Source organism: Salmo salar, chromosome 23 (genome assembly GCF_965601325.2).
Source record: "Salmo salar chromosome 23, fSalSal1, whole genome shotgun sequence".
In the NCBI taxonomy this organism is placed as follows: Eukaryota; Metazoa; Chordata; class Actinopteri; order Salmoniformes; family Salmonidae; genus Salmo; species Salmo salar.
Genome location: NC_138313.1, coordinates 13,969,362 through 13,989,400, shown reverse-complemented (window position 1 = coordinate 13,989,400; position 20,039 = coordinate 13,969,362). Strand labels below are relative to the sequence as shown.

Genomic DNA, 20,039 nt, shown 5'->3' with positions numbered 1-20,039 from the left:
GACACAATAAACACCGTAGGCGCACACACACACACACACACACACACACACACACACACACACACACACGCACACGCACACGCACACGCACACACACACACACACACACACACACACACACACACACACACACACACAGATTAGTGTCAGGAACGCAGGGTGGGGGTTCTTATCTGTGTGAGACATCTCTCCTGTACATTCAAATACACGTGTAACAGCTCATTTTGGACAGACACGTTTATCACCTGTCACTCTCAGGATAATGACAGTTCTGTTCTCTAACGATGACAGGGTGGGGCTGACCACAGAACGGACTTTGAGACCCCCACACGAATACAACCACACCAACGGACAACCACACCAATTGGCTGTCATTCACAGGTATACATACAGTAGATTGATGAAATTATGGTATAGGGATATGGAGAGGAAGTGAGAGAGTAACACATAACAGATAGGGGGAGGGGAAGGGGCAGTTATACAGTGGTAGGACAAATGGGAAGACCAAAAGAGGGTTGAGAGATAGAGAGGGAGAGAGAAATGGGATCTAGCTAAGAGGTGTGTGTTTTTTTGTGTGCATACGTTTGCGCATGTTTACATTTGTAAATTTTTGCGACGACGATGAGACAGCCTATACGGAGGAGGTTACTGACCTGGCTGTGTGGTGCCAGGACAACAACCTCTCCCTCAATGTCAGCTAAACAAAGGAGACGATTGTGTACTACAGGAAATGGAGAGCCTAACACGCCCATATGTGACATAACACATATGAAATCATGTAGTAACCAAAAAAGTGTTAAACAAATCAAAATCTATTTGAGATTTGAGATTTTTCAAATAGCCACACTTTACCTTCACAGCTTTGCGCAGTCTTGGCATTCGATCAACCAGCTTCATGAGGTAGTCACCTGGAATGCATTTCAATGAACAGGTGTGCCTTGTTAAAACTTGTGTTTGAGCCAATCAGCTGTGTTCTGACAAGGTAGGGGTGGTACACAGAAGATAGCACTATTTGGTAAAAGACCAAATCCATATTATGGCAAGAACAGCTCAGTTAAACAAAGAGAAACGACTGTCCATCATTAATTTAAGACATGAAGGTCAAGTTAATACAGAACATTTCAAGAACTTTGAAAGTTTGTTCAACTGCATGCGCAAAAACCATCAGGTGCAATGATGAAATTGGCTCTCATTAGGACCGCCACAAGAATGGACGACCCAGAGTTAACTCTGCTGCAGAGGATAAGTTCATTAGAGTTACAAGCCTCAGAGATTGCAGCCCAAATAAATGCTTCACAGAGTTCAAGTAACAGACATATCTCAACATCAACTGTTTAGAGGAGACTGCGTGAATTAGGCCTTCGTGATTGAATTGCTTCAAAGAAACCACTACTAAAGTACACCAATAAGAAGAAGAGACTTGCTTGGTCCTTGAAACACGAGCAAGGGACATTAGACCGGTGGAAATTTGTCCTTTCGCCTGGAGTCCAAATTTGAGATTTTTGGATCCAACCGCCGTGTCCTTCTGAGACCCGGTGTGGGTCAACGGGTGATCTCCGCATCATGTATTTCCCAGCGCAAAGCATGGAGGAGGAGGTATTATGGTGTGGGGTTGCTTTACTGGTGACACTGTCAGTGATTTATGTAGAATTCAAGGCACACTTAACCAGCATGACTACCAAAGCGATACGCCAACCAATCTAGTTTGGCCGTAGTGGGACTATCATTTGTTTTTCAACAGGACAATGACCCAACACACCTCCAGGTTGTGTAAAGGCTATTTGACCAAGAAGGAGAGTGATGGAGTGCTGCATCAGATGACCTGGCCACCACAATCCCCCGACCTCAACCCAATTGAGATGATTTGGATGAGTCGGACAGCAGTGTGAAGGAACAGCAGCCATCAAGTGCTCAGCATACGTGGGAACTCCTTCAAGACTGTTAGGAAAGCATTCCAGGTTAAGCTGATTGAGAGAATGCCAAGAGTGTACAAATCTGTCATCAAGGCAAAAGGTGGCTATTTGGAGAATCTCAAATATAAAATATATTTTGATTTGTTTAACACTTTTTTTTGGGTTACTACGTTTTTCCATATGATTTATTTCATAGTGTTGATGTCTTCACTATTATTCTAAATGTAGAACATAGTACAAATAAAGTAAAACCTTTGAATCAGTAGGTGTTCTAAAACTTTTGACTTGTAGTGTATAGCCAAGTTCCTCATTGTGTATTTATGCCTCGTGTTATAATTGTTTTTCAATAATTTTTCAATTTTTCTCTCTGCATTGTTGGGAAGTATGTAAGCATTTCATTGTTAGTCACACCTGTTGTTTATGAAGCATGTTACAATATATATATTTGTTATTTTATTTTGTTCTAATGCAGAGGGAGGTACAGTGTGTGTGTGTGTGCGTGCATGTGTGTATGAGCCACTGTATTGGAATGCTGGCCTCGGGCAGCCAACAGCACTCAGCTTTAACTTCTGTAAACAATCTAATAGCAGGAGGCTGTTGAGACCACACACACAGAGAAGGAGAGAGAGAGAGAGAGAGAGAGAGAGAGAGAGAGAGAGAGAGAGAGAGAGAGAGAGAGAGAGAGAGAGAGAGAGAGAGAGAGAGAGAGAGAGAGAGAGAGAGAGAGAGAGAGAGAGAGAGAGAACAAACTACTGGAGAGAAACAGAAGGACATATCTGCAAATGTGGAAGAGCTAAGGCCAAGGGGTAGGGGTAGTGGTAGGGAGTGAATTGGCATCGGCTACTACATCCCCCTATGATGTTGCGTCTCAAGAGACAGTATCATCCTTTTATTTCAGGCAAACTCCAGAATAATTAGTCTCCTGAGGTGTCAGCTTTTCAAGTTTCAATGCCACATGCACAAGTGCAGTGAAATGCATTTCTTGCAAGCGCTATCACCAATAATACAGTAATCAATGACAATGTAATACTAAAAATAAACACACAAGATACAAAAATAACCAGTAAGAAGAACACAATAAAGTAAGTAAGTACAGTGCATTCGGAAAGAATTCAGACACTTTTACTTTTTTCACATTTTGTTATGTTACTGCCTTATTCTAAAATCTATTAAATTGTTTTTTCCCATCAATCTACAAACAATATCCCATAATGACAAAGCAAAAACTATTTTTTTTACATTTTTGCTCATTTATTATCACATTTCCATTAGTATTCAGATTACAGCCTCAAGTCTTCTTGGCTATGACACTACAACCTTGGCACACCTGTGTTTGGGGAGTCTCTCCCATTCTTCTCTGCAGATCCTCTCAAGCTCTGCCAGGTTCGATGCGGAGTGTCGCTGCACAGCTGTTTTCAGGTTTCTCCAGAGATGTTCGATCGGGTTCATGTCCGGGCTCGGGCTGGGCCACTCAAGGACATTCAGAGACTTGTTCCAAAGCCACTACAGCATTGTCTTGGCTGTGTGCTTAGGGTCATTGTCCTGTTGGAAGGTGAACCTTCACCCCAGTCTGATGTCCTGAGCGCTCTGGGGCAGGTTTTCATCAATGATCTCTCTGTACTTTTCTCCGTTTGTCTTTCCCTCGATCTTGACTAGTCTCCCAGTCCCTGCCACTGAAAAACATCCCAACAGCATTATGCTGCCACCACCATGCTTCACCGTAGGGATGGTGCCAGGTTTCCTCCAGATGTGGCACTTGTTCAATCTTTGTTCCATCAAGTTCCATCTTGTTTCTAATGGTCTGAGAGTCCTTTAGGTGCCTTTTGGCAAACTCCAAGTGGGCTGTGATGAACCTTTTACTGAGGAGTGGCTTCCGTCTTGCCACTCTACCATAAAAGCCTGATTGGTGGAGTGCTACAGAGATGGTTGTCCTTCTGGAAGCTTCTCCCATCTCCACAGCGAACTCTGGAGCTCTGTCAGAGTGACCATCGGGTTCTTGGTCACCTCCCTAACCAAGGTCCTTGTCCCCCAATTGCTCAGTTTGGCCAGGCGGCCAGCTCTAGGAATAGTCTTGTGGTTCCAAACTTCTTCCATTTAAGAATGATGGAGGCCACTGTGTTGTTGGGGACTTTCAATGCTGCAGAATGTTCTGGTAGCCTTCCCCAGGTCTGACTCGACACAATCCTGTCTCGGAGGACTCAAAACAATTCCTTCGACCTCATGGCTTGGTTTTTGCTCTGACATGCACTTTCAACTGTGGGACCTTACATAGACTGGTGTGTGCCTTTCCAAATCATGTCCAGTCATTTGACTTTACCACAGGTGGACTCCAATCAAATTGTAGAAACATCGCAAGATTGATCAACGGAAACAGGATGCACCTGAGCTCAATTTCGAGTCTCAGAGCAAAGTATCTCAATACTTATGTATATAAGGTATATCCAAAAACCTGTTTTTGCTTTGTCATTATTGGGCAGTGTGTAGATTGATGCGTTTCTTTTTTTATTTCATCCATTATAGAATAAGTCTGTAATGTAATAAAATGTGGAAAAATGTAAGGGGTCTGAATACTTTCCGAATGCACTGTACACTATATACAGGGTCAGTTCGAATACCATATTTACAATGTGCTGGGATACTGGATCGATAGAGCTAGAAATGTACAGTATAGGGGTAAGGTCACTAGGCATCAAGATATATGATAAACAGAGTAGCAGGAGTGTATATGATGATTGTATGTGAGTGGGTGTGCATAGAGTCAGTATAAATGTATGTGCATATTATGTGTGCGTGAGCAAATGGAGTGAGTGTTTGTACAGTGGCTTGCGAAAGTATTCACCCCCTTGGTATTTTTCCTATTTTGTTGCCTTAAAACCTGGAATTAAAATAGATTTTTGGGGGGTTTGTATCATTTGATTTATACAACATGCCTACCACTTTGAAGATGCAAAATATGTTTTATTGTGAAACAAACAAAAAGAAAACTTGAGTGTGAATAACTATTCACCCCCCCACAAAGTCAATACTTTCTAGAGCCACCTTTTGCAGCAATTCCAGATGGAAGTCTTTTGGGGTATGTCTCTATAAGCTTGGCACATCTAACCCATTCTTTAAGGCAAAACTGCTCCAGCTCCTTCAGGTTGGATGGGTTCCGCTGGGGTAACACCATTTTTAAGTCAAACAACAGATTCTCAATTGGATTGAGGTCTGGGCTTTGACTAGGCCATTCCAAGACATTTAAATGTTTCCCCTTAAAACACCCAAGTGTTGCTTTAGCAGCATGCTTAGGGTCATTGTCCTGCAGGAAGGTGAACCTCCGCCCCAGTCTCAAATCTTTGGAAGACTGAAACAGGTTTCCTTCAAGAATTTCCCTGTATTTAGCGCCATCCATCATTCCTTCAGTTCTGACCAGTTTCCCGGTCCCTGCTAATGAAAAACATCCCCACAGCATGATGCTGCCACCACCATGCTTCACTGATGGTGTTCCCGGGTTGAAGAGAGGAGTTGGGTTTGTGCCAGACATAGCGTTTTCCTTGATGGCCAAAAAGCTCTTGCTTCTTCCATATGTTTGGGGAGTCTCCCACATGCCTTTTGGCGAAAACCATCTTCAAGCAATGCCTTATTTCTGGCCACTCTTCCGTAAAGCCCAGCTCTGTGGAGTGTACAGATTAAAGTGGTCCTATGGACAGATACTCCAATCTCCGCTGTGGAGCTTTGCAGCTCCTTCAGGGTTATCTTTGGTCTCTTTGTTGCCTCTTAATGCCCTCCTTGCCTGGTCTGGGAGTTTTGGTGGGCGGCCCTCTCTTGGCAGGTTTGTTGTGGTGCCATATTCTTTCAATTTCTTAATACTGGTTTTAATGGTGCACCGTGGAATGTCCAAAGTTTGGGATATTTTTTCATAACCCAACCTTGATCTGTACTTCTCCACAACTTTGTCCCTGACCTGTTTGGAGAGCTCCTTGGTCTTCATGGTGCTGCTTGCTTGGTGGTGCCCCTTGCTTAGTGGTGTTGCAGACTCTGTGGCCTTTTCAGAACATGTGTATATATACTGAGATCATGTGACACTTAGATTGCACACAGGTGGACTTTATTTAACTAATTATGTGACTTCTAAAGGTAATTGGTTGCACCAGATCTTATTTAGGGGCTCATAGCAAAGGGGGTGAATACATATGCACGCACCACTTTTCCATAAAAAAAATAAAACATTTTTAACAAGTAAATTTTTTAATTTCACTTCACAAATTTGGACTATTTTGCATATGTCCATTACATGAAACCCAAATAAAAATCAGTTTAAATTACAGGTTGTAATGCAAAAAAATAGGAAAAACGCCAAGGGGGATGAATACTTTTGCAAGGCACTGTATGTGTTTTGGAGAATTACTGTGTGTGGTGTGAGAGTGCAAAGAGACAGTGCAACATGTCTCCAGTGTCTCGCAGCGGTCTAATTCTCTGTATCTTAGTGCTTGAGGCGTTACTACAGACCTTGATTCAATCCCAGGCTGTAACTCAACTGGCCGTGATCGGGAATCCCATAGGGCAGTGAACAATTTACAGGTAACTTATTAGATACTTTGTAGTCATGTTGGGCGAGTTGGAAACGGTGTATATCTTAATCAAACGCGCCAAATAAATGGACATTTTAGGGATATAAAGAAGGAATTTATCAAACAAAACGACCGCTCATTGTGTCACTGAGACATTTGGGATTGCAAAAAGAAGATCTTCAAAGGTACGGCATTTATTATATTGTCATTTCTGACTTTTGTGTCGCACCTGCCTGGTTGACAAATTATTTTCATGTGTTTGTATGCGGGGCGCTGTCCTCAGATAATAGCATGGTGTGCTTTCGCCGTAAAGCCTTTTTGAAATCTGACACAGCGGTTGGATTAACAAGAAGTTAAGGTTTATTTTGATGTATTACACTTATATTTTCGTGAATGTTGAATATTGATATTTCTGTAGTTTGAACTTGGCGCTCTGCAATTTCACCAGATGTTGTCAAATCAATCCCGCTAAAGGACATGACGTCAGTGATCTTCAGGTCAGAAAGTCGGAGGTATTAGAAAGAGGTCCAGGTTTCAGAGTTGAAATTCCAGCCAGAACTCATATTTTTTTCGAGTTCCCAGTTGTCTTGAACGCACTGAAGTCAGAAGTTGGAGATTTCCAAGTTCTGAGTTCCCAATTGTTTTGAATTCTGTCAGACTAAAATTGAAATTAACTCATTTGCAATTGACTCATTTGCAATTGACTGTTATAACACCAAATAAAATGACATAATTTTGTTCACATGGTTGGGGTCGCGAACATTTTCAGTTCTCAAAATGGGGTCGTTTGCAATTAACTGTTATGGCCCCACATTGAAAGTATGTGATCAAGAGTTGAGATTACAATCAGTAATTCGCACTGAGCTAAAGGGTAGAGCTGCCGCTTTCAAGGTGCAGGACTCTAACTCGGAAGCTTACAAGAAATCCTGCTATGTCCTGCGACGAACCATCAAACAGGCAAAGCGTCAATACAGGGCTAAGATTGATTCATACTACACCATCTCTGACACTTGTCTTATGTGGCAGGGCTTGCAAACCATTACAGACTACAAAGGGAAGCACAGCCACGAGCTGCCCAGTGACACGAGCCTACCAGATGAGCTAAATCACTTCTATGCTCACTTCGAGGCAAGCAACACTGAGGCATGCATGAGAGCATCAGCTGTTCCGGACAACTGTGTGATCACCCTCTCCGTAGCCGACGTGCGCAAGACCTTTAAACAGGTCAACATACACAAGGCTGCGGGGCCAGACAGATTACCAGGACGTGTGCTCTGGGCATGTGCTGACCAACTGGTAGGTGTTTTCACTGACATTTTCAACATGTCCCTGATTGAGTCTGTAATACCAACATGCTTCAAGCAGACCACCATAGTCCCTGTGCCTAAGAACACAAAGGCAACCTGCCTAAATGACTACAGACCCGTAGCACTCACGTCTGTACACAGGAAGTGCTTTGAAAGGTTGGTAATGGCTCACTTCAACACCATTATCTCAGAAACACTAGACCCACCCCAATTTGCATACCGCCCAAACAGATCCACAGATGATGCCATCTCTATTCCACTCCACACTGCCCTTTCCGACCTGGACAAAAGGAACACTTACGTGAGAATGCTATTCATTGACTACAGCTCAGCGTTCAACACCATAGTACCCTCAAAGCTCATTACTAAGCTAAGGATCCTGGTACTAAACACCTCCCTCTGCAACTGGATCCTGGACCTCCCGACGGGCCGCCCCGAGGTGGTGAGGGTAGGTAGCAACACATCTGCCACGCTTATCCTCAACACTGGAGCTCCCCAGGGGTGCGTGCTCAGTCCCCTCCTGTACTTCCTGTTCACCCACAACTGCATGGCCAGGCACGACTCCAACACCATCATTGCAAACGACACAACAGTGGTAGGCCTGATCACCGACAACGACGAGACAGCCTATAGGGAGGAGGTCAGAGACCTGGCCGGTTGGTGCCAGAATAACAACCTATCCCTCAACGTAACCAAGACTAAGGAGATGATTGTGGACTACAGGAAAAGGAGGACCGAGCACGCCCCCATTAACCTGTTAGGGCTAGGGGGCAGTATTTGCACGGCTGGATAAAAAAAATGTACCCGATTTAATCTGGTTACTAATCCTACCCAGTAACTAGAATATGCATATACTTATTATATATGGATAGAAAACACTCTAAAGTTTCTAAAACGGTTTGAATGGTGTCTGTGAGTATAACAGAACTCATTTGGCAGGCAAAACCCTGAGACATTTTCTGACAGGAAGTGGATACCTGATGTGTTGTATTACCTTTAAACCTATCCCATTGAAAAACACAGGGGCTGAGGAATATTTTGGCACTTCCTATTGCTTCCACTAGATGTCACCAGCCTTTACAAAGTGTTTTGAGTCTTCTGGAGGGAGATCTGACCGAACAAGAGCCATGGAACGATGATGGCCCATTAGACACCTGGCGCGCAAGTTCATGTTGGGTACCCTCGTTCCAATACGTTATAAAAGAGTATGCATTCGTCCACCTTGAATATTATTCATGTTCTGGTTAAAAAAGGCCCTAATGATTTATGCTATACAACGTTTGACATGTTTGAACGAACGTAAATATATTTTTTCCCCTCGTTCATGACGAGAAGTCCGGCTGGCTTAGATCATGTGCTAACAAGACGGAGATTTTTGGACATAAATGATGAGCTTTTTTGAACAAAACTACATTCGTTATGGACCTGTGATACCTGGAAGTGACATCTGATGAAGAGAATCAAAGGTAATGGATTATTTACATAGTATTTTCGATTTTAGATCTCCCCAACATGACGTCTAGTCTGTATCGCAACGCGTATTTTTCTGGGCGCAGTGCTCAGATTATTGCAAAGTGTGATTTCCCAGTAAGGTTATTTTTAAATCTGGCAAGTTGATTGCGTTCAAGAGATGTAAATCTATAATTCTTTAAATGACAATATAATATTTTACCAATGTTTTCTAATTTTAATTATTTAATTTGTGGTGTTGACTTGACTGCCGGTTATTGGAGGGAAACGATTTCCTCAACATCAATGCCATAGTAAAATGCTGTTTTTGGATATAAATATGAACTTGATAGAACTAAAAATGCATGCATTGTCTAACATAATGTCCTAGGAATGTCATCTGATGGAGATTGTAAAAGGTTAGTGCATCATTTTAGCTGGTTTTATGGTTTTGGTGACCCTGTCTTTGAATTGACAAAACATTACACACAACTCTTGTAAATGTACTGTCCTAACATACTCTAAATTTATGCTTTCGCCGTAAAACCTTTTTGAAATCGTAAAACGTGGTTAGATTAAGGAGATGTTTATCTTTCAAAGGGTGTAAAATAGTTGTATGTTTGAAAAATTTGAATTTTGACATTTATTTGGATTCAAATTTGCCGCTCTTGAAATGCACCTGCTGTTGATGGAGTGCACCACGGGGGGGACGCTAGCGTCCCACCTAGCCCATAGAGGTTAACATTGAGGGGGCTGTAGTAGAGCAGGTTGAGAGCTTCAAGTTCCTTGGTGTCCACATCAACAACAAACTAGAATGGTTCAAATACACCAAGACAGTCGTGAAGAGGGCACGACAAAGCCTATTCCCCCTCAGGAAGCTAAAAAGATTTGGCATGGGTCCTGAGATCCTCAAAAGGTTCTACCGCTGCAACATCGAGAGCATCCTGGCTGGTTGCATCACTGCCTTGTACAGCAATTGCTCGGCATCTGACCGCAAGGCACTACAGAGGGTAGTGCATACGGCCCAGTACATCACTGGGGCTAAGCTGCCTGCCATCCAGGACCTCTACACCTGGCGGTGTCAGAGGAAGACCCTAAAAATTGTCAAAGACCCCAGCCACCCCAGTCATAGACTGTTCCCTCTACTACCGCATGGCAAGCGGTACCGGAGTGCCAAGTCTAGGACAAAAAGGCTTCTCAACAGTTTTTACCCCCAAGCCATAAGACTCCTGAACAGGTAATCAAATGGCTACCCGGAGTATTTGCATTGTGTGCCCCCCAAACCCTCTTTTTACGCTGCTGCAACTTTCTGTTTATCATATACGCATAGTCACTTTAACTATATATTCATGTACATACTACCTCAATTGGGCCGACCAACCAGTGCTCCCACACATTGGCTAACTGGGCTATCTGCATTGTGTCCCGCCACCCACCACCTGCCAACCCCTCTTTTACGCTACTGCTACTCTGTTCATCATATATGCATAGTCACTTTAACCATATGTACATACTACCTCAATCAGCCTGACTAACCGGTGTCTGTATGTAGCCTCTCTACTTTTATAGCCTCGCTACTGTATATAGACTGTCTTTTTACTGTTGTTTTATTTCTTTACTTACCTATTGTTCACCTAACACCTTTTTTGCGCTATTGGTTAGAGCCTGTAAGTAAGCATTTCACTGTAAGGTCTACACCTGTTGTATTCAGCGCACGTGACAAATAAACTTTGATTTGATTATTAAACATTGTAAGACTCCAACCATCTGCCTCCTGTGTCTGCATGTGGGTCTAAACTTGTGTCATGATAGTTTGACTGTTTTGCAATTTACTGCCATAGCCCCAAGTAAAACAGTAAACCCTTGGCTGTTAATGACAATTTTGTTCACATGGTTGGGTTTGTGAAAATGTTTGAAATATCAAAATGGGGTCATGGTTGAAAAGTTTGGGAACCCCTGGTCTAGGGTGTCTATAAGGGCAGAGTTGATGTGTGCCATAACCAGCCTCTCAAAGCACTTCAGCCTTTCTCAGCCATCTCTAAAGCTTCTTCGGGATCGGTGTCCCTTCCATGGAACGGTTGAGCTAACGTAGGCTAATGCGATTAGCATGAGGTTGTAAGTAACAAGAACATTTCCCAGGACATAGACATATCTGATATTGGCAGAAAGCTTAAATTGTTAATCTAACTGCACTGTCGAATTTACAGTAGCTATTACAGTGAAAGAGTACCATGTTTGAGGAGAGTGCACAAATTTGAACATGAAAAGTTATTAATAAACAAATTAGACACATTTGGGTTGTCTTGATACAAAATTTTGAACGGAAATGCAATGGTTCATTGGATCAGTCTAAAACTTTGCACATACATTGCTGCCATCTAGTGGCCAAAATATAAATTGCACCTGGACTGGAATAATACATTATGGCCTTTCTCTTTCATTTCAAAGATGATGGTACAAAAAATACAAAAGTATTACATTTTACCAGATCTATTGTGTTATATTCTCCTACATTCCTTTATCATTTCCACAAACTTCAAAGTTTCCTTTCAAATGGTACCAAGAATATGCATATCCATGCTTCAGGGCCTGAGCTACAGGCAGTTAGATTTGGGTGTCATTTTAGGCGAAAATTGAAAATAAGGGGCGGATTCTTAAGAGGTTTTTAAGCTGATCCAAAATTAGTGAGTCATGTGAGGTTAGCTGTTTCTCAATCACCCCTCCGGTTTAGACTGACTTTAGATCAGATCCCAGCTCTTTGAGGTGTCATGCCTTTGTTTCCTCACCTCGATAACGATCCAACCGTCAGCTGATTATCTCTCTACAGGTTGGATTACATTTTCTACCACATCTAAGAACTCCCCGTACATCCTCCCCTCAACACACCAGTCTCACGCAATGCCTGGCCAATCTCTGGGTGGAGACCAGAGGAGGCTGGTGGGAAGAGCTTTAGGAGGATGGGCTCATTGTAATGGCTGGAATGGAATTACTGGAACGGAGTTAAACATGTGGTTTCCATATGTTTGATGTGTTTGATATACAGCAAATTTGAGATTAGAATTTGAACACCCACAGTGTTACATTTAAAGGGGAATGGAAACACTAGGAAGTAAAGCTAAACAAAGATATGTATTCCATCCACTAATACTAAACATGTGCATTAACATGTAAACATCTCTATTTTTAGGATTTTCATATTGAACAATGTTTATTAGCGGTATGGGTAGCACCATCTTGAATTGCCATAGTAAGGACTGACGCCAATGTGTCATTGAGTACAACAGTATGTCATAAGACCCATAAAACCTAGCGGTTAATCCCGGAAAAAGGTTCCAATAATTTTTCCACAATACATTTTTTTCATAGGGGATTTAAAAACTACTTCATATAAGGTCTGTGTTTCATGTCGGCTTACCCTGGCGTGATGTTTTGAGAACCGCGCAAATCTGTCTTGGACAAGGTAACTTTTATCAATATATTATGAGTAATTACCCCCCAAAATGAAATGCTGCCTGCCTGCTGCCATTCCTGAGCAAGCTCTGTACTGGTGGTGCCCCGATCCCGCAGCTGAATCAACTTTAGGAGACGGTCCTGGCGCTTGCTGGACTTTCTTGGGCGCCTTCTTCACAACAATTGAACCACTCTCCTTGAAGTTCTTGATGATCCGATAAATGGTTGATTTAGGTGCAATCTTACTGGCAGCAATATCCTTGCCTGTGAAGCCCTTTTTGTGCAAAGCAATGATGACGGCATGTGTTTCCTTGCAGGTAACCATGATTGACAGAGAAAGAACAATGATTCCAAGCACCACCCTCCTTTTGAAGCTTCCAGTCTGTTATTCGAACTCAATCAGCATGACAGAGTGATCTCCAGCCTTATCCTCGTCAACACTCACACCTGTGTTAACAAGAGAATCACTGACATGATGTCAGCTGGTCCTTTTGTGGCAGGGCTGAAATGCAGTGGAAATGTTTTTGGGGGATTCAGTTTATTTGCATGGCAAAGAGGGATTTTGCAATTAATTGCAATTCATCTGATCACTCTTCATAGCATTCCGGAGTATATGCAAATTGCCATCATACAAACTGAGGCAACAGACTTTGTGAAAATGTATATTTGTGTCATTCTCAAAACTTTTGGCCACGACTGTAGCAAGTAAATGTTAAAATATTCCATTACCGTACTTCGAAGCATGTCAATCGCTGTTTAAAATCAATTTTTATGCAATTTTTCTCGTAAAAAAGGGATAAAATTCCGACCAGGAGTCGTTGTTTTCGTTCGAAGACGAAATAATAAAAACATGGTGTTGCCTCGTGCACGCACCTCCAGTCTCATTGTTCTCTGATCGACCACTATCCAAATGCGCTACTGTTTTTCAGCCAGGGGCTCCAAAGGTATCATTCACTATTTTGCCGCCTGCTGAGAGCCTATGGGAGCCGTAGGAAGTGTCACGTTACAGCAGAGATCCTCAGTTTTCAATAAAGAGAGTGTAGAAGGCCAAGAAATGGTCAGAGAGGGCACTTCCTGTAAGGAATCTTCTCAGGTTTTGGCCTGCCAAATGAGTTCTGTTATACTCACAGACACCATTCAAACAGTTTTAGAAACTTTGGAGTGTTTTCTATCCAAAGCTAATAATTATATGCATATTCTAGTTTCTGGGCAGGAGTAATAATGAGATTAAATCGGGTACGTTTTTTATCCGGCCGTGAAAATACTGCCCCCTATCCATAACAGGTTAACAACTAAAGCCTTGCACGTACATGTAGCCGACGTTGCTCTATTCCGCTCACAAGCCACACAATAGTAGTTAGAAGGTGAGGTGTGTGTGGAAAATCCCAGGACATAGTCACAAAGGCCAAACTCATGACAGTTGTCACTGACTTGTTGGATATTCGTTTCCCATTTAACAACTAAAGCCTTGCACAAAGTAAATCACCTCACACACTGGAAATCTACAATGGATTCACAAAAGTCTACTGAGAATGCATAAATGTCCAAACGGTCAGTGAACCCATACTCAGACTTTTCAAGAGTCAGTTGAGAATTCTACCATGACCAGAGATTGCTGTCAACCTGGCATCTCAAAAGAGATTTCTTCCTCAGGGGGTTGCATACTTGTCAAAATGACTTGTTCAAAAGTTCCTGCATTGGCCGGGAATCGAACCCGGGCCTCCCGCGTGGCAGGCGAGAATTCTGCCACTGAACAACCAATGCCTTGCAATGCTGAAATAACCCCCACGGCTGGATATCGTATAAAAAATCTTTAATTCAAAGCATATTTCCCGCTTTGTGGGCTCAGTGACATTGTACACCCTAATAAAATCAGTCTTCCCTCCCCGTCGGGGAATTGAACCCCGGTCTCCCGCGTGACAGGCGGGGATACTCACCACTATACTAACGAGGAGCAGGTGTGTTGGTTCTTTGAAAAAATGTGGAGCATTGGATACTATCCCTAAATTTGGAGAGTTGGGTGTTAACCCTTCCAACAAAAACATCTGTAGAGACTGAATGGTTAGAGCTAGAGACTACTATGACACATCTATGGAAAGCTGAGACCCTCACGGACACGTACATGTAGTCGGTTTTGCTCTATACCGCTCACAAGCCACACAATAGTAGTTAGAAGGAGAGGTGTGTGTGGAAAATCCCAGGACATAGTCACAAAGGCCAAACTCAAGACAGTTGTCACTGACTTGTTGGATATTCGTTTCCCATTTAACAACTAAAGCCTTGCACAAAGTAAATCACCTCACACACTGGAAATCTACAATGGATTCACAAAAGTCTACTGAGAATGCATAAATGTCCAAACGGTAAGTGAGCCCAAACTCAGACTTTTCAAGAGTCAGTTGAGAATTCTACCATGACCAGAGATTGCTGTCGACCTGGCAATCTCAAAAGAGATTTCTTCCTCACGGGGTTGCATACTTGTCAAAATGACTTGTTCAAAAGTTCCTGCATTGGCCGGGAATCGAACCCGGGCCTCCCGCGTGGCAGGCGAGAATTCTACCACTGAACAACCAATGCCTTGCGATGCTGAAATAAACCCCACGGCTAGATATCGTATCAAAAATCTTTAATTCTAAGCATATTTCCCGCTTTGTGGGCTCAGTGACATTGTACACCCTAATAAAATCAGTCTTTCCTCCCCGTCGGGGAATTGAACCCCGGTCTCCCGCGTGACAGGCGGGGATACTCACCACTATACTAACGAGGTGCAGGTGGGTTGGTTCTTTGAAAAAATGTGGAGCATTGGATACTATCCCTAAATTTGGAGAGTTGGGTGTTAACCCTTCCAACAAAAACATCTGTAGAGACTGAATGGTTAGAGCTAGAGACTACTATGACACATCTATGGAAAGCTGGGACCCTCACGGACACGTACATGTAGTCGATTTTGCTCTATACCGCTCACAAGCCACATAATAGTAGTTAGAAGGAGAGGTGTGTGTGGAAAATCCCAGGACATAGTCACAAAGGCCAAACTCAAGACAGTTGTCACTGACTTGTTGGATATTCGTTTCCCATTTAACAACTAAAGCCTTGCACAAAGTAAATCACCTCACACACTGGAAATCTACAATGGATTCACAAAAGTCTACTGAGAATGCATAAATGTCCAAACGGTAAGTGAGCCCAAACTCAGACTTTTCAAGAGTCAGTTGAGAATTCTACCATGACCAGAGATTGCTGTCGACCTGGCAATCTCAAAAGAGATTTCTTCCTCACGGGGTTGCATACTTGTCAAAATGACTTGTTCAAAAGTTCCTGCATTGGCCGGGAATCGAACCCGGGCCTCCCGCGTGGCAGGCGAGAATTCTACCACTGAACAACCAATGCCTTGCGATGCTGAAATAAACCCCACGGCTAGATATCGTATCAAAAATCTTTAATTCTAAGCATATTTCCCACCTTGTGGGCTCAGTGACATTGTACACCCTAATAAAATCAGTCTTTCCTCCCCGTCGGGGAATTGAACCCCGGTCTCCCGCGTGACAGGCGGGGATACTCACCACTATACTAACGAGGAGCAGGTGGGTTGGTTCTTTGAAAAAATGTGGAGCATTGGATACTATCCCTAAATTTGGAGAGTTGGGTGTTAACCCTTCCAACAAAAACATCTGTAGAGACTGAATGGTTAGAGCTAGAGACTACTATGACACATCTATGGAAAGCTGAGACCCTCACGGACACGTACATGTAGTCGATTTTGCTCTATACCGCTCACAAGCCACATAATAGTAGTTAGAAGGAGAGGTGTGTGTGGAAAATCCCAGGACATAGTCACAAAGGCCAAACTCAAGACAGTTGTCACTGACTTGTTGGATATTCGTTTCCCATTTAACAACTAAAGCCTTGCACAAAGTAAATCACCTCACACACTGGAAATCTACAATGGATTCACAAAAGTCTACTGAGAATGCATAAATGTCCAAACGGTAAGTGAGCCCAAACTCAGACTTTTCAAGAGTCAGTTGAGAATTCTACCATGACCAGAGATTGCTGTCGACCTGGCAATCTCAAAAGAGATTTCTTCCTCACGGGGTTGCATACTTGTCAAAATGACTTGTTCAAAAGTTCCTGCATTGGCCGGGAATCGAACCCGGGCCTCCCGCGTGGCAGGCGAGAATTCTACCACTGAACAACCAATGCCTTGCGATGCTGAAATAAACCCCACGGCTAGATATCGTATCAAAAATCTTTAATTCTAAGCATATTTCCCGCTTTGTGGGCTCAGTGACATTGTACACCCTAATAAAATCAGTCTTTCCTCCCCGTCGGGGAATTGAACCCCGGTCTCCCGCGTGACAGGCGGGGATACTCACCACTATACTAACGAGGTGCAGGTGGGTTGGTTCTTTGAAAAAATGTGGAGCATTGGATACTATCCCTAAATTTGGAGAGTTGGGTGTTAACCCTTCCAACAAAAACATCTGTAGAGACTGAATGGTTAGAGCTAGAGACTACTATGACACATCTATGGAAAGCTGGGACCCTCACGGACACGTACATGTAGTCGATTTTGCTCTATACCGCTCACAAGCCACATAATAGTAGTTAGAAGGAGAGGTGTGTGTGGAAAATCCCAGGACATAGTCACAAAGGCCAAACTCAAGACAGTTGTCACTGACTTGTTGGATATTCGTTTCCCATTTAACAACTAAAGCCTTGCACAAAGTAAATCACCTCACACACTGGAAATCTACAATGGATTCACAAAAGTCTACTGAGAATGCATAAATGTCCAAACGGTAAGTGAGCCCAAACTCAGACTTTTCAAGAGTCAGTTGAGAATTCTACCATGACCAGAGATTGCTGTCGACCTGGCAATCTCAAAAGAGATTTCTTCCTCACGGGGTTGCATACTTGTCAAAATGACTTGTTCAAAAGTTCCTGCATTGGCCGGGAATCGAACCCGGGCCTCCCGCGTGGCAGGCGAGAATTCTACCACTGAACAACCAATGCCTTGCGATGCTGAAATAAACCCCACGGCTAGATATCGTATCAAAAATCTTTAATTCTAAGCATATTTCCCGCTTTGTGGGCTCAGTGACATTGTACACCCTAATAAAATCAGTCTTTCCTCCCCGTCGGGGAATTGAACCCCGGTCTCCCGCGTGACAGGCGGGGATACTCACCACTATACTAACGAGGTGCAGGTGGGTTGGTTCTTTGAAAAAATGTGGAGCATTGGATACTATCCCTAAATTTGGAGAGTTGGGTGTTAACCCTTCCAACAAAAACATCTGTAGAGACTGAATGGTTAGAGCTAGAGACTACTATGACACATCTATGGAAAGCTGGGACCCTCACGGACACGTACATGTAGTCGATTTTGCTCTATACCGCTCACAAGCCACATAATAGTAGTTAGAAGGAGAGGTGTGTGTGGAAAATCCCAGGACATAGTCACAAAGGCCAAACTCAAGACAGTTGTCACTGACTTGTTGGATATTCGTTTCCCATTTAACAACTAAAGCCTTGCACAAAGTAAATCACCTCACACACTGGAAATCTACAATGGATTCACAAAAGTCTACTGAGAATGCATAAATGTCCAAACGGTAAGTGAGCCCAAACTCAGACTTTTCAAGAGTCAGTTGAGAATTCTACCATGACCAGAGATTGCTGTCGACCTGGCAATCTCAAAAGAGATTTCTTCCTCACGGGGTTGCATACTTGTCAAAATGACTTGTTCAAAAGTTCCTGCATTGGCCGGGAATCGAACCCGGGCCTCCCGCGTGGCAGGCGAGAATTCTACCACTGAACAACCAATGCCTTGCGATGCTGAAATAAACCCCACGGCTAGATATCGTATCAAAAATCTTTAATTCTAAGCATATTTCCCACCTTGTGGGCTCAGTGACATTGTACACCCTAATAAAATCAGTCTTTCCTCCCCGTCGGGGAATTGAACCCCGGTCTCCCGCGTGACAGGCGGGGATACTCACCACTATACTAACGAGGAGCAGGTGGGTTGGTTCTTTGAAAAAATGTGGAGCATTGGATACTATCCCTAAATTTGGAGAGTTGGGTGTTAACCCTTCCAACAAAAACATCTGTAGAGACTGAATGGTTAGAGCTAGAGACTACTATGACACATCTATGGAAAGCTGAGACCCTCACGGACACGTACATGTAGTCGATTTTGCTCTATACCGCTCACAAGCCACATAATAGTAGTTAGAAGGAGAGGTGTGTGTGGAAAATCCCAGGACATAGTCACAAAGGCCAAACTCAAGACAGTTGTCACTGACTTGTTGGATATTCGTTTCCCATTTAACAACTAAAGCCTTGCACAAAGTAAATCACCTCACACACTGGAAATCTACAATGGATTCACAAAAGTCTACTGAGAATGCATAAATGTCCAAACGGTAAGTGAGCCCAAACTCAGACTTTTCAAGAGTCAGTTGAGAATTCTACCATGACCAGAGATTGCTGTCGACCTGGCAATCTCAAAAGAGATTTCTTCCTCACGGGGTTGCATACTTGTCAAAATGACTTGTTCAAAAGTTCCTGCATTGGCCGGGAATCGAACCCGGGCCTCCCGCGTGGCAGGCGAGAATTCTACCACTGAACAACCAATGCCTTGCGATGCTGAAATAAACCCCACGGCTAGATATCGTATCAAAAATCTTTAATTCTAAGCATATTTCCCGCTTTGTGGGCTCAGTGACATTGTACACCCTAATAAAATCAGTCTTTCCTCCCCGTCGGGGAATTGAACCCCGGTCTCCCGCGTGACAGGCGGGGATACTCACCACTATACTAACGAGGAGCAGGTGGGTTGGTTCTTTGAAAAAATGTGGAGCATTGGATACTATCCCTAAATTTGGAGAGTTGGGTGTTAACCCTTCCAACAAAAACATCTGTAGAGACTGAATGGTTAGAGCTAGAGACTACTATGACACATCTATGGAAAGCTGAGACCCTCACGGACACGTACATGTAGTCGATTTTGCTCTATACCGCTCACAAGCCACATAATAGTAGTTAGAAGGAGAGGTGTGTGTGGAAAATCCCAGGACATAGTCACAAAGGCCAAACTCAAGACAGTTGTCACTGACTTGTTGGATATTCGTTTCCCATTTAACAACTAAAGCCTTGCACAAAGTAAATCACCTCACACACTGGAAATCTACAATGGATTCACAAAAGTCTACTGAGAATGCATAAATGTCCAAACGGTAAGTGAGCCCAAACTCAGACTTTTCAAGAGTCAGTTGAGAATTCTACCATGACCAGAGATTGCTGTCGACCTGGCAATCTCAAAAGAGATTTCTTCCTCACGGGGTTGCATACTTGTCAAAATGACT

The 20,039-nt window shown here is 43.2% G+C and overlaps 10 non-coding genes across 10 annotated transcripts; all 10 read right to left on the bottom strand.

Moving 5' to 3' along the window:
- Nucleotides 1-14,551: 14,551 nt before the first annotated feature.
- On the bottom strand, nucleotides 14,552-14,623 carry trnad-guc (transfer RNA aspartic acid (anticodon GUC)). The gene has a single exon. It is a non-coding gene; the product is annotated as a tRNA-Asp (tRNA).
- Nucleotides 14,624-15,175: 552 nt separating this feature from the next.
- trnag-gcc (transfer RNA glycine (anticodon GCC)) lies at nucleotides 15,176-15,246 on the bottom strand. The gene has a single exon. It is a non-coding gene; the product is annotated as a tRNA-Gly (tRNA).
- Nucleotides 15,247-15,988: 742 nt separating this feature from the next.
- Nucleotides 15,989-16,059, bottom strand: trnag-gcc (transfer RNA glycine (anticodon GCC)). The gene has a single exon. It is a non-coding gene; the product is annotated as a tRNA-Gly (tRNA).
- Nucleotides 16,060-16,177: 118 nt separating this feature from the next.
- Nucleotides 16,178-16,249, bottom strand: trnad-guc (transfer RNA aspartic acid (anticodon GUC)). Its single transcript has one exon. It is a non-coding gene; the product is annotated as a tRNA-Asp (tRNA).
- Nucleotides 16,250-16,801: 552 nt separating this feature from the next.
- Nucleotides 16,802-16,872, bottom strand: trnag-gcc (transfer RNA glycine (anticodon GCC)). The gene has a single exon. It is a non-coding gene; the product is annotated as a tRNA-Gly (tRNA).
- A 742-nt stretch (nucleotides 16,873-17,614) lies between these two features.
- Nucleotides 17,615-17,685, bottom strand: trnag-gcc (transfer RNA glycine (anticodon GCC)). Its single transcript has one exon. It is a non-coding gene; the product is annotated as a tRNA-Gly (tRNA).
- A 742-nt stretch (nucleotides 17,686-18,427) lies between these two features.
- On the bottom strand, nucleotides 18,428-18,498 carry trnag-gcc (transfer RNA glycine (anticodon GCC)). The gene has a single exon. It is a non-coding gene; the product is annotated as a tRNA-Gly (tRNA).
- Nucleotides 18,499-18,616: 118 nt separating this feature from the next.
- On the bottom strand, nucleotides 18,617-18,688 carry trnad-guc (transfer RNA aspartic acid (anticodon GUC)). The gene has a single exon. It is a non-coding gene; the product is annotated as a tRNA-Asp (tRNA).
- A 552-nt stretch (nucleotides 18,689-19,240) lies between these two features.
- Nucleotides 19,241-19,311, bottom strand: trnag-gcc (transfer RNA glycine (anticodon GCC)). The gene has a single exon. It is a non-coding gene; the product is annotated as a tRNA-Gly (tRNA).
- Nucleotides 19,312-19,429: 118 nt separating this feature from the next.
- Nucleotides 19,430-19,501, bottom strand: trnad-guc (transfer RNA aspartic acid (anticodon GUC)). Its single transcript has one exon. It is a non-coding gene; the product is annotated as a tRNA-Asp (tRNA).
- Nucleotides 19,502-20,039: the final 538 nt, after the last annotated feature.